The following is a 14,627-nucleotide window of genomic DNA, read 5'->3' on the forward strand; positions in this document are numbered from 1 at the left end:
AAGCTACAGGCCGAATGTTGTGTGAATGAAATTAATACAACTGAACTATTAACTGATTTTATTTATGACATTCATTTAGACTAATTAAGATGCATTTGCACTGTGGCAGCCCCAGACTGCAGTCTCTCTGCTGTTTGGATTCCAGACAGGCTCCTGCCTGGCTACAAGTTTAACTGCCCTGTTTCGGGGTGATTTCTAAAAACAACTGAAAACAGAACAGTAGAACTCTCTCTCAAATATAACAATTCTGGGTATGCCCCAGAAATTCTGTTATTGTAATTTGGTCAGATACAGCAACGTTATCTCCCAGATATACAAAAAATAAGATCTGAATATTTCTCCAGAGTGTTTGCAGCTGTAATCTGGCCAGAGTTTTGGAGAAAACCTAATTACCCGTGTTTCCACTGAATTGATGGCAATACAATGGGAGAAAGCCCAAAGGGGTTCCCGATATCAAGGTCTGCAGCTTGCAAGGAACTGTGTTCTCAACATTTAAATGAATATAATTTTGATCAACAGGAGTTTAAAGGGTTGAATAGCCACCACACCCTTTGCAACTCCCCACCCTTGCAATGGACTTGAGCTTTTTGCCGTCAAACAAGTGCAACTCCCAACATGCTCTCAGGCTGCTTACTGTGCTGTAAGTTTGGTGTCAATCAGAAAATGGATATAATTGGGCTGTAGCGCCTCATTTCCTAGCGTATCCGAACCGACTCACAATTAGATAGCCTACGGGGGTTTGCGAGCACAGAGCTTTGGAGCCTCTTCGCCATGGGGGGCCGGTTGACAGAGGCTTAAAAGTGAGGCTGAAGTTTTCGAATAAAGTTTTTCCTTCGACTGCAGTTACCGACTCCGTGTCGTAATTTTAGCGCTGCTTGTAGCACACCGCTACAATTGGTGACCCCGACGGTCCAAACGATTTTTGGACCAGAAATGACAGACGCCGCCTCTGTTCATGCGGTTTCATTGAAACTGCCGGGTTTCTGGACACAGCGCCCGGACCTATGGTTCCAGCAAGCCGAAGCCCAATTCCACGTTCGCCGGATCACCTCAGAAGACACCCGCTACTACTACGTGGTGGGCTCCCTCGACCAGGACACAGCTGCCCAGGTCGCGGAGTTCGTACAGTCGCCCCCGGCAGACGGCAAGTACACGGAATTCAAAGCCCTGCTCCTCAGGACTTTCGGACTCTCACGGCGCGAGCGGGCTGCCCGTTTACTGCACCTGGATGGCTTGGGCGACAGACCCCCATCGGCTTTAATGAATGAGATGTTGTCTCTGGCCGAGGGACACACAGGCCTCATGTTTGAGCAGGCATTCCTGGAGCAGCTGCCCGAGGACATACGCCTGCTGCTGTCCGACGCGGATTTCAGTGACCCCCGGAAGGTGGCAGACCGGGCGGACTTGCTGTGGAACGCCAAAAAGGTGAGCGGGGCGTCCATCGCACAGATCTCCCAGCCACGCTCCCGGCAGCAAACCAGTCCAGGCCCGGCCGCAGAGCCCACTAACCCCCGGCCCAATGACCACTGGTGCTTCTACCACCAGCGGTGGGGCGCAGAAGCCCGCCGTTGCCGCCCGCCCTGCAAGTTCCCGGGAAACGCCAGGGCCAGCCGCCGCTGATGGCTACGGCGGCTGGCCATCGGGATAGCCTCCTGTATGTGTGAGATAGAAGGTCGGGACGCCGGTTTTTGGTCGATACTGGGGCTGAGATCAGCGTTTTACGACACCCGCAGCAGGGCACCGGGTCCCCCCCTGAGGGCCGTGAATGGCAGCACAGTAAGGACCTATGGCACCCGTCAGGTGCAGCTACTGTTCGGCCCCAGCCAGTTCACGTGGGACTTCACACTGGCCGCCGTAGCCCAACCGCTTCTGGGTGCGGATTTTTTGCGAGCTCACAGCCTGCTGGTTGACCTGCCCAGGAAGAGACTGGTACACGCCGAGACCTTTCAGACGTTCTCCCTGGGCGCGGCCCAGTTGCCAGCCCCTCACCTCGGCTCCATCACGCTGTCCGACAACGATTTCACCAGAGTCCTGGCGGAGTTCCCATCGGTTCTGGCACCGCAGTTCACAGCAGCCATGCCCAGGCACGGCGTACAGCACCACATCCCGACACAGGGACCACCCCTCCATGCCCGTGCTCGGCGGCTTCCCCCGGACAAGCTCCGACTGGCGAAGGAGGAGTTCCAGAGAATGGAGGAATTGGGGATCATCCGGCGGTCCGACAGCCCCTGGGCTTCCCCCCTGCACATGGTGCCCAAAGCGACGGGGGGCTGGAGACCGTGCGGCGACTACCGCAGGCTGAACGAGGCTACCACACCGGACCGCTACCCTGTGCCGCACATTCAGGACTTTGCGGCAAACCTGCACGGCGCCCGGATCTTCTCCAAGGTCGACCTTGTCCGAGGGTACCATCAAATCCCGATGCATCCTGACGACGTCCCCAAAACGGCTCTCATCACCCCGTTTGGCCTCTTCGAGTTCCTCCGCATGCCGTTCGGCCTGAAGAATGCCGCACAGACGTTCCAGCGGTTAATGGACGCGGTGGGACGGGACCTGGACTTCGCGTTCATCTATTTGGATGACATCCTCATAGCCAGCGGCAGTCGTCAGGAGCATCTGTCCCACCTCCGTCAACTCTGCGCCCGACTGAGTGAGTACGGTCTTACAATCAACCCTGCCAAATGCCAGTTCGGACTTGATACCATTGACTTCCTGGGCCACAGGATTACTAAAGACGGGGCAACCCCTCTGCCCGCTAAGGTAGATGCGGTCCGCCACTTCCCCCGACCCACCACGATCAAAGGCCTTCAGGAATTCGTAGGTATGGTCAATTTCTACCGCCGCTTCCTCCCTTCAGCTGCCCGGATCATGCGCCCCCTGTTCGCCCTGATGTCGGGTCCGAGCAAGAACATTACCTGGGACGAGGAGTCCGCCGCCGCTTTCGTTCAAACGAAGGAAGCTTTGGCTGACGCCGCAATGCTAGTACATCCCAGAATGGACACCCCTACCGCCCTCACAGTGGACGCATCAAACACGGCAGTCGGTAGGGTGCTGGAGCAGCTCATCGCAGGTCGCTGGCAACCCCTGGCGTTTTTCAGCAAACACCTGCGGCCACCCGAGCTCAAGTACAGTGCTTTTGACCGGGAACTGTTGGCGCTCTACCTGGCAATCCGGCATTTCAGGTACTTCCTAGAAGGTCGGCCCTTCACCGCGTTCACGGACCACAAACCGCTTACCTTTGCGTTTACGAAAGCATCCGACCCCTGGTCATCCCGCCAGCAACGCCACCTGTCCTACATCTCTGAATACACAACGGATGTCCGGCACATCTCGGGTAAGGACAATGTCGTGGCGGATGCGCTCTCTCGCCCTACCGTTCATGCCCTTTCCCAAGGGGTAGACTTTGAGGCACTGGCAGAGGCACAGCAGGTAGATGAGGAGATTCCGAGTTACAGGACTGCGGTCTCTGGTTTGCAGCTCCAGGACTTCCCCGTGGGCCCAGGTGAGAGGACCCTGCTCTGTGACGTCGCCACCGGCCAGCCCCGTCCGGTCGTCCCCGCAGCCTGGCGGCGACGTGTTTTCGACTCCATTCATAACTTGGCGCATCCCTCCATCCGGACAACTGTCCGGCTGGTTTCCAGCAGGTTCGTTTGGCACGGTCTCCGCAAACAGGTCAGTGAATGGGCCAGAACGTGCATGCACTGCCAGACGGCCAAGGTTCAGCGGCACACCAAAGCCCCACCGCAGCAGTTCCATCCCGCCCACCGGCGTTTCGACCACATTCATGTGGATATCGTGGGCCCCCTGCCAGTGTCGCGCGGAGCGCGTTACCTCCTGACTATCGTGGACCGGTTCACAAGATGGCCAGAGGCGGTCCCGCTCACCGACACCACCTCCGAATCTTGCGCCCGAGCCCTGCTCGCCACCTGGATATCCCGCTTTGGTGTACCAGCCCACATTACCTCCGACAGAGGCGCCCAGTTCACCTCCAGCCTGTGGTCAGCTATGGCCAGCCTTTTGGGGACTCAGCTGCACCACACCACTGCCTACCACCCACAGTCGAACGGGCTAGTGGAGCGTTTCCACCGTCACCTGAAGTCGGCCCTCATGGCCCGCCTGCGGGGAGCCAACTGGGCGGACGAGCTTCCCTGGGTCCTACTCGGCATCCGCACAGCGCCCAAGGACGACCTGCACGCCTCGTCGGCCGAGTTGGTATACGGCGCGCCCCTGGCCGTCCCCGGGGAGTTCCTACCAGCCCCGAGGGGGCAAGAGGAAGAACCCGCTGCAGTCCTGGGCAGACTTCGCGAGAAGCTCGGTAACCTGGCCCCCATACCCACTTCACAGCATGGGCGGCACCCGACCTGCGTACCCAAAGACCTACGGAACTGTAAGTTTGTGTTTGTACGAAGGGGCGGGCATCGGCCACCGCTGCAGCGGCCATACGAGGGGCCGTTTACGGTGCTCCGGAACAACGGGTCCACGTTCGTGCTGGACGTTGGGGGGAAGGAGGAGGTTTTCACGGTGGACCGCCTCAAGCCGGCCCATGTGGACCTGGCGCAACCGGCCGAGTTTCCGGCGCCTCGGCGCAGAGGCCGACCTCCCAAGCAGGTTCTGGCCCAGGCTGTGGACATTGGGGGGTGTATCGCCGGTTCTGGGGGGGGGTTATGTAGCGCCTCATTTCCTAGCGTATCCGAACCGACTCACAATTAGATAGCCTACGGGGGTTTGCGAGCACAGAGCTTTGGAGCCTCTTCGCCATGGGGGGCCGGTTGACAGAGGCTTAAAAGTGAGGCTGAAGTTTTCGAATAAAGTTTTTCCTTCGACTGCAGTTACCGACTCCGTGTCGTAATTTTAGCGCTGCTTGTAGCACACCGCTACAGGGCCTCACATTACATATGCAATATCAATTCACTGCAAATCACCTTGCTTAAAGAATAAAAATTATGAGTTACATGAACTGCCCATCCTGCATTCCTATTCTAATATCCATTTTTAAATCGTCACCCAACTAAAAGTGAAAATGCTTCTGATCTCTTGGGCTTCCTAACTTCAAGCTTATCTGTCGGCTATATGCAACCAGTTTTTTCTCTTTTCTTCCTCCTGTTGGCCACAGTGGATTTAAAATGTAGAAGAAAATGTTGAACTCGAATGGGTCAAGGACAGTGGCAGCAGACAGAGCAATTCTCTTTGTTCCTGCCATGTGCTTGGAGATGAAGGACACCATTTTGTGGAACTGTTTCACATCCTCCATTTTGTGAGATGCAGTTCTTGTTTAAAGTAGACACAATGATGTTTCAGATAATCTGCTGGACTGGAGATAATTTCCAAATGAGCTGTTATTTGTGAGGTGTTCTTTGATATAACATAACATGCAAGATTGTGAATATTGGGGTTGGTGCCTTCCTGGAGTGATTCGAGCTGGTTGCTGAAGAGAACAGACAGCCATAAATCACCGATTGTCACTTGATGGGAAGAGGGCAATAAATGAATGCTAGCCTGGAGCAGAGCCAATAAGAAAGCGTTAAAGATCAGCCAGATGACATACAGCCAATGACAGAGGAATGCAAAATTTGAATTGGTAAGGAACGAGTATAAAAGTGGACACTTCGAGTGTGCTATCAGTGATAACTCTCTCAAGAGACCCACCATTGCAAGAGAGAACCCCCATGCCAGGGGCTGGGCAAAGATAGGATCGATCATCTAGCCATGTAGATCCCCTATTTCACTGTTATAAGTTGGACAGGCGGTCTAAGTGAGCATTGGTACAGAGGGAACAGTAGAATTCACATTCTAAGTTATTGGGCCAGGGTCAACAGAGTTAAATTGTTGTTTGTGCAGAGAAAATGAAGTGTGAGCTTCGATTCATTATGAGTTGTGTGGTCAATTTCCTAACCTACTTCCATTGACAAATGGTCAACACTCCCGACTCTACGTCAGGATTACATAGCAAAGAAACGTGAAGGATTCAATCTAATTTGGCAAAGCTGCTAACACACAACTTGTTTGCTTAATCTATGCATATTTCCCTATTAAAATGCATATTGATCAATACCCTATTCTATTTTTCATGTGAAGTCATGGAATATACAGTGCAAAAGGAGAGAATCAGATAGAATGTTGATCTGGAGGCCCTAAAGCCAGACTATCGATTTGTAATCCAGCCAGTAGTGAATTCCTAGCTGCAGAACTTTAAATAATATTGGAAAAGGGTTGCAGAATAATGGGGAGTTAAATTACTGTGTTAGTGTCTGTGTTTGGGAGGTAGAGGATGGCTGTTATGAATGTCACAGTTTTCCATTTGTTTTAACTTACATCTGTTGCAACCATTATGTGGATCTTGATGAAATGGAAATTAGGGGAAGGGATGCCAGTGCAGTGAAGAATGAGCCCATTCAGTAGATCAAATCAGATTTTTTATTCATGATCTGATAAAGTAGTTTGTGTCAGCACCTATTGTGTACATGACTTAACACATTACTGTATGTACTTGAATGGACAGCAATTTACTATATCAGAGTGATGTTAGGGACTGGACCACTTTTCAAGTTAATCTTCTACTGTCAAGCTGGATTTCTCAGGCTCAGATCTTGTACCGTGCGATAGTGTGGGTTTTGTACAGTCACATGTCTAGATCTAGTCCAAGGAGTAAACACACCCAACAGGGACCAAAGCCAGCCCCAAAGTTCAGGAGGCGAGCACAGCTGAGCTGGTCTCATGACAGCTTCTTCTAATGAGACAGCTGAAGGATGGCATGTTTATTTTTCAGTTCTGATTGCTGTGAGTCCAAGGTCCAACCCATAGATGTTGCCAAAGTGAGGAGAGAAGCTGAAAACCTCAGGGGGTTAAACATTACTTTTGAAGAGAGGAACAAAGTTTACAAGTGAAGTTGAAACCTCTTCAACAAACATTAACTCCTTTTCTCTTTCCACAGATGCTGCTGGGCCAGCTGAGTATTTACAGGATTTTCTATTTTGCTTTATTTCAGACCGCGAGCATCTCTAGCGTTTTGATCTTCATTAGGGCCGGAGGTTGCAGGCAGATGGATAGTCTGGGAGGAGGTATGCCCCTTTCATCATTCTTCCTGAGTTTCGTGTGCTCCCAATGAAGTGACTCAAGGCTCTGGGCACCATCCAGAATGGTCCTTCTCCATTCTGAGTGGTCATGGAAAGGGATATCTATGTCAGTGGGGACTTCACACCTTTCAAGGAGGCTTTACGCATATACCTTTGTATTTGAATCATGTTCTCCCATGGCCTGGTAATGTTTTAGTCAGAGGGAGTTTGGAATGGAGTGTCTATTTCATGTGTACAGCATGCCACGGGCCATCAAAATTACTTGGAGGCAAGTTGAGCCTCATTGAAGGGTATGTTGGCCTAAGAAAGGACATCAACACTGTTACCATGTGAACGAAGTCACCAGAGAGACATAGCTGGTCAATTAACCTAGTCATCTTTTATTCAATAAAATGAGACACAGCAGGCCTCATACTGAGACCCTCTTAGAGGAAGAGTCCTGTTCGACACAACACTACATTTCATTTTATATGCCATAAATTAAAGGGCAATTCTATATTTACAATGTATCTACAATGCTTCTTTTGAACCACACATAACTCTCACACCCCTTCCCTTCACAGCCACACTCCAGACAATTTTAATCAACACTGTCTAGACCTTCAATTAACTGCTGATTTCACAGGCCTAGGCTCCCACTGTCCAGAGCTGCAGTTTAAATTTAATCTACAGTCCATATTCAGATCAGAAGATTGGTGGCTGAGGATAGTTGCTGAAGTTATTTGCTAAATGTGCTAACCCCCAAAATGCCCTAACAAACACTGATTCGCTCACTGTGCCGAAGGTCTTGGGGGATCGTGCAGAGACAATGTCAGTGGTACTCCTAGACTGTCTTGAGCTACCTGTTGCAGGTAGTCGATGTTTCAGAAGCATACAAGAGAGGTACAAGAAATGCCTACTATACAATGAATTGTAGTTTGAAGTCTTCAACTATTGATACTTACCCCAGGCAGACTAAGACTGTGCTGGCACACTGAAAGTGACGTTGAATTTCATCAATCACATCTGCCTTCACTGAGAGCTGGCTCTAAGATGTCAAAAGTAATCCATGTTTTCTAGATCTTGTTGTGGACTTCAACTGTCAGGGGAAATTATTATTCTGTAGGAGCATGTAGCTAGAGAGGGGAGGAATCTTTGTACGTGAGTCAACAATGACTTGCCTGAGGTGCTTTTCTTACTGTTGGATGCCAGCTTTGCAAGCGCTCTGCAACAAGCCGAGGAGCAGCAGGGCATCCGAGCGGGCAGTGTAACACTATCACAGTGCCAATGACCCGGGTACAGTTCTGTAAGGAGCTTGTACATTCTCCCCATGACCGGATGGGTTTCCTCCAGATTCTCTGGTTTCCTCACCCATTCCAAAGACAGATGGGTTAGTAGGTTACTTGGTCACGTGGGTGTAATTGGATGGTGCAGGCTCACTCAATTGGAAGTGTCTGTTCCCGTGCCACTTCTCAGAATAAAATACAAATAAACTTGGTCAAAGTTGCATGTTGTTTTGGAGCACGGGTTTTTGGCACACCGACTGTAATGTGGTCTGGTCCTATGACCTTTGCTATATCCAGGGCTCTAAACCCTTTCCTGATAACGTGGAGTAAATCAAATTGGCTGGAGACGGTGAGGATCATCATAAGCAGCCAAGACAGATCATCCGTACGGCCTATTCACTGAATGGAAGACGAGGCCCTGGACGAACCGATTCCATGCCAGTGTCGCCACCTGAGGCATCGCGGGAGAATCGGAACACCGCGAACAGCAGCTCAGCAGACAGAGTTCTCTGTACTCAGGCGGTCGCTCTCTCTCTCTCTCTCTTCCTCTTGATGGCAGGGGAGTGTTTGCTGCTGATTCTCGAGTCGGGTAAAAGTGGCGCAGCAGACTGTAGCATGGTAATCAGTGAGCTGTTTTGTTGGTCTCCCCTCTCGCTGTGGAAAAGGGGTGACACCCTGTTAGCGAGAGAGAGCTCATGGCATGATGAGTTGTTGGGTGAGCTACTAGTTTCTGTTGGACTGCAGATCATGGTCTCTTTCGGGGGCTTGGTGGGTGGTGGTGCTGATGCTTCCTGCTGAGATAAGTGGGGGAGGGGTGATGCTTTACTGCTGCTTGTGCATGGGAGGAGGGAGAGGGGGTTTTGGAGCTTTAATGTTTTAATATCTTTCATTCTTTGGGGTTCTCTTCTGTTTTTGTGGATGTCTGTGAAGAGTAAGAATTTCAGGTTGTGTACTGTATACATTCTCTGATGTTAAATGGAACCATTGAATATGCATCTTCCTTGTCTTCCACCAACCCCACCAATGTTAAGGGCGGAGACATTCTTGCTGAAGATTCTCATGCCTACTCTCTTTCTCCCTCATGCCACCATACAACCCTATCTGGTGGATGTGTCAGGCATTACAGGAGAGAGTTAGAGGAACTATGAAGAAGGAGACTGGCATGTCATCAGGGCTCTGTGGGACAGATGACAGTGCGACAGTCCCATACATTTGCGGGGACGACCTGCAAATTTGATTGGGTTGGGAGTAACATTGTTATGTCCAAATTTAGTTCTAAGCTTAATGCTTGATGGCTCATCTGACCATATTCCGTCTCTGGCTCTTGGGGTAGAATATCAGGCACTGGCCAGGCCCCTGGAAACATTTTTTTCAGGAATTCAGCAGACACTTTCCTGCCAAACACATGATCTGTAGAGTTAAAGCAAAGTTTGGCTATCGCCTCCTGCAATCAGGAGAGTCACAGAGTGAATGTTATGGAGTGCTATAGCACAGAAAAAGAGACTTCAGCCCTCATGTCCATACCGACCATCAGGTACCCATTACTAATTCCACACATCAGCCCTCACTTCCATGAATTGAAGGCTCTGGATCAGGAACAGCAAAAATCAAAGCTTATTCTGGAGGCGCTCCTTGCCAAAAGGAAAACCTACAATTAAAATGTGCAAATGTGCTGAAAACTTTTTCTGGCACATGGTCCACGTTCCAACGGGTGTGCCTTTATGGAGGAAGTCAACACCACTGTTTCACTCCAGACTCCGGCTGAAGTTTCCAAGCAGCCTTGAACAATATCAGCAAGACCCCATCCTCACACTTACAGAGTGCACCAGCTGACTTCCTCTGGGAACATCCTCTCCCCTCCGCCCTCATCACCTGTGCAGGAGGGCAGGCTAACAAAGCAAAAGGTTCAGAGGGGATGAGGCGCTTCACTGCCTAGCTTCCTCTTGGTGATGAAATTAAAAGCGGGATTGCACTGTCACACAACAGAAAACCTCGACCAAACGAAGACACAGAACATACACTTGGCAAAGGCCAACTTCAGAGCCACTCCTTTAATCAGTCATATTTATTCTATACACAAACAAAGAAAAAGCAGGAATGAGTTACAGGGAGGTACAGAGTCTAGGAGATGGAATAATTATATGTGGTTTATGACCTCTGACCTCCTGCTGTCCGCAACATCTGAACAGAATTCGTTTCACTCCAGATTTAAGAACAGAATAAATATCTACACTCTTCAGGTCTGATAAGAAGCCCCAGCCCCAGAGCAAGCTCCCAGTTCTAACTCAGCGTCTCATAATTAAACAAATGTTGATACAGTACTTAGTCTAATTTTTGAGCTATTACATGCCTCAGATCACACATTCAAGCTGTGCTCTCTGGGACTGGGAGAAAGTGCCAATAATGGTACTGCCGACAACGGGTGGACAGAACTAGGCTAAAGGGCACCATGCTTAGAATCATTTAATGATGAAACATTTTGTGACGTGAAGTTGAAGATTGCGAAGCATGATTGCACACTGCCATTTAAGGAGTCTGTGGAAACCAAATGAGCTAGATGCTTCAACAGTATTCAGCAAAGAGGAAGAAAGAGGCACCAAGCTGACAGACCCAGAAAATGTTTATCAGCCACAATCAAAAGACCCCAAATTCAGTTAACAAGTGATCTGGAGGGCTGATGGATCATTAGGAAGGGGAAAATACTGGTCTGTTAAAACATTAAAATCACGCCTTTAACCATTAAGCAACTACATATTATTTTAGTACAATATCAAATGCAATTTACTGCACAAAAAAACAGTTCTTTTAGTTAATCTGCCAGTGCTTCATGCAAGCTCCTTCTACCAGACTTTATCTGCTTTACCATCATGTTCATTCTGCCTCCACATACCTTTCCTTAAATAAATCTAGACTATTTGCTTCAAGTACTCCATGTAAGAAATATTTTTGCTTGTTTTTTTTTCTGACCTGCACTGTTATGAAGTGCAGGTGGGAGCCGAAAATCAGCACAGTACCACAGCCTATTTTTGATGCAGCTGCTCAGATCATGAATAGTTGACAAAGGAATGGGATCAGATGGTTCTTTCATCACTCTTTCCCTCTCTAAACACACACACACACACACACAAATATTACTAATTAACTAAAGTCCAGACTGAATTTGCCTTCTCCAGGGCTAAAATATAGATGGCAATTCCACCAGCACCTGCCTCACACCATCCCACCACACCCAACTAAGATCATGTAACCAGCATTGAGTGTCAATTTACGGGAAGAATCCACCCTTTGCTTTCTTTGGAAATGACACAAGAACTCAGGCAAGTCAAGCTTCCCTACTTGATGTTCTTTGCCAAGGTAACTGAGCAACCAAGAGAATGCAGGTGAAAGGAAGAGAAGGGGAGTAAATCAGAGAGCTGAACAATATATATGCAGTACCACCACATCAAGTGAAAAGCTCAGGGTTGTTGGGTTATAATTCTAATTATCACTTTAGAAGCTAGAAGCCTTAAATCCTTTGCCAAGTCCCACCATGCAAATATACTTAATGCAGATCTCAGCATGTTAAAACAGAAAGCAACGAGAGGGCAGCTGGAAATGTCAACTTCCCATGCGTTCTTTTTTTCCACATCAGACATGGATTCACAAGATGTCTTGTCAGTGAAGAAATGCTTTAATGGGAGACACATTACTAATAATTCAGCAAATTAACCATTTGGAAAATATAAAATATTATTTTAACTTAATGTTTTCTAACATTATATGCTTTTTTCAATTATATTTCCATTCTAAAGAGATGGGAAAATTAAAATACAAGGAATATAGTTAATCCTTTCAGGCTCAGCTTTGTGCATTGATCCCACAATTGAAGAAGTTCTCACCAGAGAAACTCAGCTATACGGAGCTTTTCAGATGTCTCAAAGCACACATTCAGTAAAATGCAACTAAGAACTACTGATTTGTTATGAATGCAGACATAGAGAATCTTATAAAAAGTGTGAGATAACTGACCGGAAATCTGCTTTAGCAAAATTCATTCTAATTAGCCTGGACTATGCGTTTTGGCCTTTATTTTTTTAATTGATTCCAGGCAATAGTTTCAAGCAACCTTGGGGGCAGGCAAGATCTTGACACTATTTCCTCAGTCAGGCAATGATGTTTTTCCCCAGATCACCAGAGGGAGACTTGAAACAACGAGCGACCCAGCTCAGTAATTCACTATCTCCTGTCAGTGTCTACCATGCAGTAATTATACACACCACTGTATAAAGAACATGTCTGACAGTCATCACCACAGCACAGAAAATGCAGTAAGCAATGTGTCTACTGATGTGCAAGTGATCACACCCCATTGCTGGACTCCAGTTTGTTAAACAAGGTATGTTTTTGTCAAGATCCAGAAGTAAATTTTAAAACATTCAGAAGTCAAAAAATTGCTGATAAAATACTGATCCTTAGCAAAAACAAATTTAATCTTCAGTCCTCTCTTATCTCTTTAAATATCACAAATATCCTGAGCTGGTCCAACTATGTAGAAGCAGTGGTCAAGAAAGCCCAGAAGCACATCTACTTGCTCTGGAAGCTAAAGAAACTTGGCATGTCTGTGTCGACCCTTACCAACTTTTGTTAATGCATCACAGAAAGCATCGTCTCTGGACGCACCACAACTTTGTATGTCAACTGCTCTGCCGGTGACTACAAGAAACTGCACAGAGTTATGGACATAGCTCAGCACATCACAGAAACCAGCCTCCCCTCCATGGACCCCATCTCTACGTCTCTCAGTCACTGTAAGGCAGTCAGCAGAAACAAAGACCCCACCCACCTTGGATATTTTCTCCCCTCCCCTCAGGTAGAAAATCTGTTGTTGTTCAGTTGTTAAGTGGAGTCCGACGCTTCATGACCTCATGGACCAGAGGGACTATAGAGTTTTCATGGCAAGGTATGGAAGCACATGCCAACAAGCTTAAGGACAGCTTCCACCCAGCTGTTGTAAGACTACTGAATGGTTCCTTAGGACAATATAATGGACTCCGGACCTCACAATCTACTTCATTTTGCTTCTCTGAGAATCGTCGCCTTGTCGTGGTGGAGGGGCTTGTGAGCTCCTATGATCCCGAGGGTGATGCCACCTGGAGTTTTGCAATCTGGTGCTTAGCTCCTGGTAGGGTTACCCATGGTGGTAAGGTCCAGGGGGAGGTTCCAAACAAAAGACAATCCAACTAAGGCCTCAGCGGTGGAGTTGACAAAATCGATGACACATTACCAAGGCATTGAAGGCAGAGGAAGGCTGCGGCAGTGAAGGGTTCCCAGATGTCTTGCAAGGGGTGGATGTGAGTCCGATTTCAACATCAAAGAGAAATTTGGGTAAGTACATAGTAGGTAGGGCCATCATGCAAGTGCAGGTTGATGGGACTAGGTAGATTAATGGTTTGACATGGACTACATGGCCAAAGGACTTGTTTCTGTGCTGTACCATTTGATGACACCATCCCTGACCCCAATCTGTCAAGAAGTACGTGGTGGCTGCCTGTGCATCTGCCTCACCACGCTAAATAAAGTCTGGTGTAGGCTTCATTTATTAACGGGAGCTTGCCTAACATCCCGGATTAAGTCCTGTAGTGGTCAGCAAGTGACGAGGTGGGCAAGACGGTGAGGTCTGGAAGACCCGTGGAATATGTGAATCCTAGATCGGCCTCTACAGCCACCCATAGACAAGCCCTTAGGATATCATCAAACTCGAGCTGAGTGATCGTAGTACTACTACCACCTTGTTATGATCTATGAATCTGCACGGCTACACGAGCTGTCACACTCTAGTCTGTTGCTGTTTTACCTGGTGGACAGTGCAATGACTGAACAGTAGACAAGACAAGCTTTTTCCTCGTTCCTTGGTATATCTGACAATAAAAAACCAACACCACCCGGGAGCCTGAAGACACACACTCAATGGTCCAGTGGTCCAGGAACAGCTTCCAACCGTCCGCCATCATATTTCTGAATGGTCACCCACATTATCTTTTTACACTGTTTAATTTTGTAAATTATAGCATTTTTACGTCTTTGCACTGTACTGCATACACACACACACACACACACACACACACACACACCCACTCTCACACACACACACACCCACTCTCACACTCACACACACCCACTCTCACACTCACACACACACACACACAAATTCACACAAATCACGCACTCTTACACACACACACACACTCTCTCTCTCTCTCTCTCTCACACACACACTCTCACTCTCTCTCTCTCACACACACACACTTTC

At 48.4% G+C, this 14,627-nt stretch overlaps 1 protein-coding gene across 3 annotated transcripts in view; it reads right to left on the reverse strand.

Annotated features, from left to right (window-relative positions):
• LOC132406173 (dedicator of cytokinesis protein 8-like) overlaps positions 1 to 14,627 on the reverse strand; it is a 239,078-nt gene that overhangs the window by 122,242 nt on the left and 102,209 nt on the right. The gene's annotated exons all lie outside the window — the stretch shown is intronic.

Source organism: Hypanus sabinus, chromosome 16 (assembly GCF_030144855.1).
Source record: "Hypanus sabinus isolate sHypSab1 chromosome 16, sHypSab1.hap1, whole genome shotgun sequence".
Lineage (NCBI taxonomy): Eukaryota > Metazoa > Chordata > Chondrichthyes > Myliobatiformes > Dasyatidae > Hypanus > Hypanus sabinus.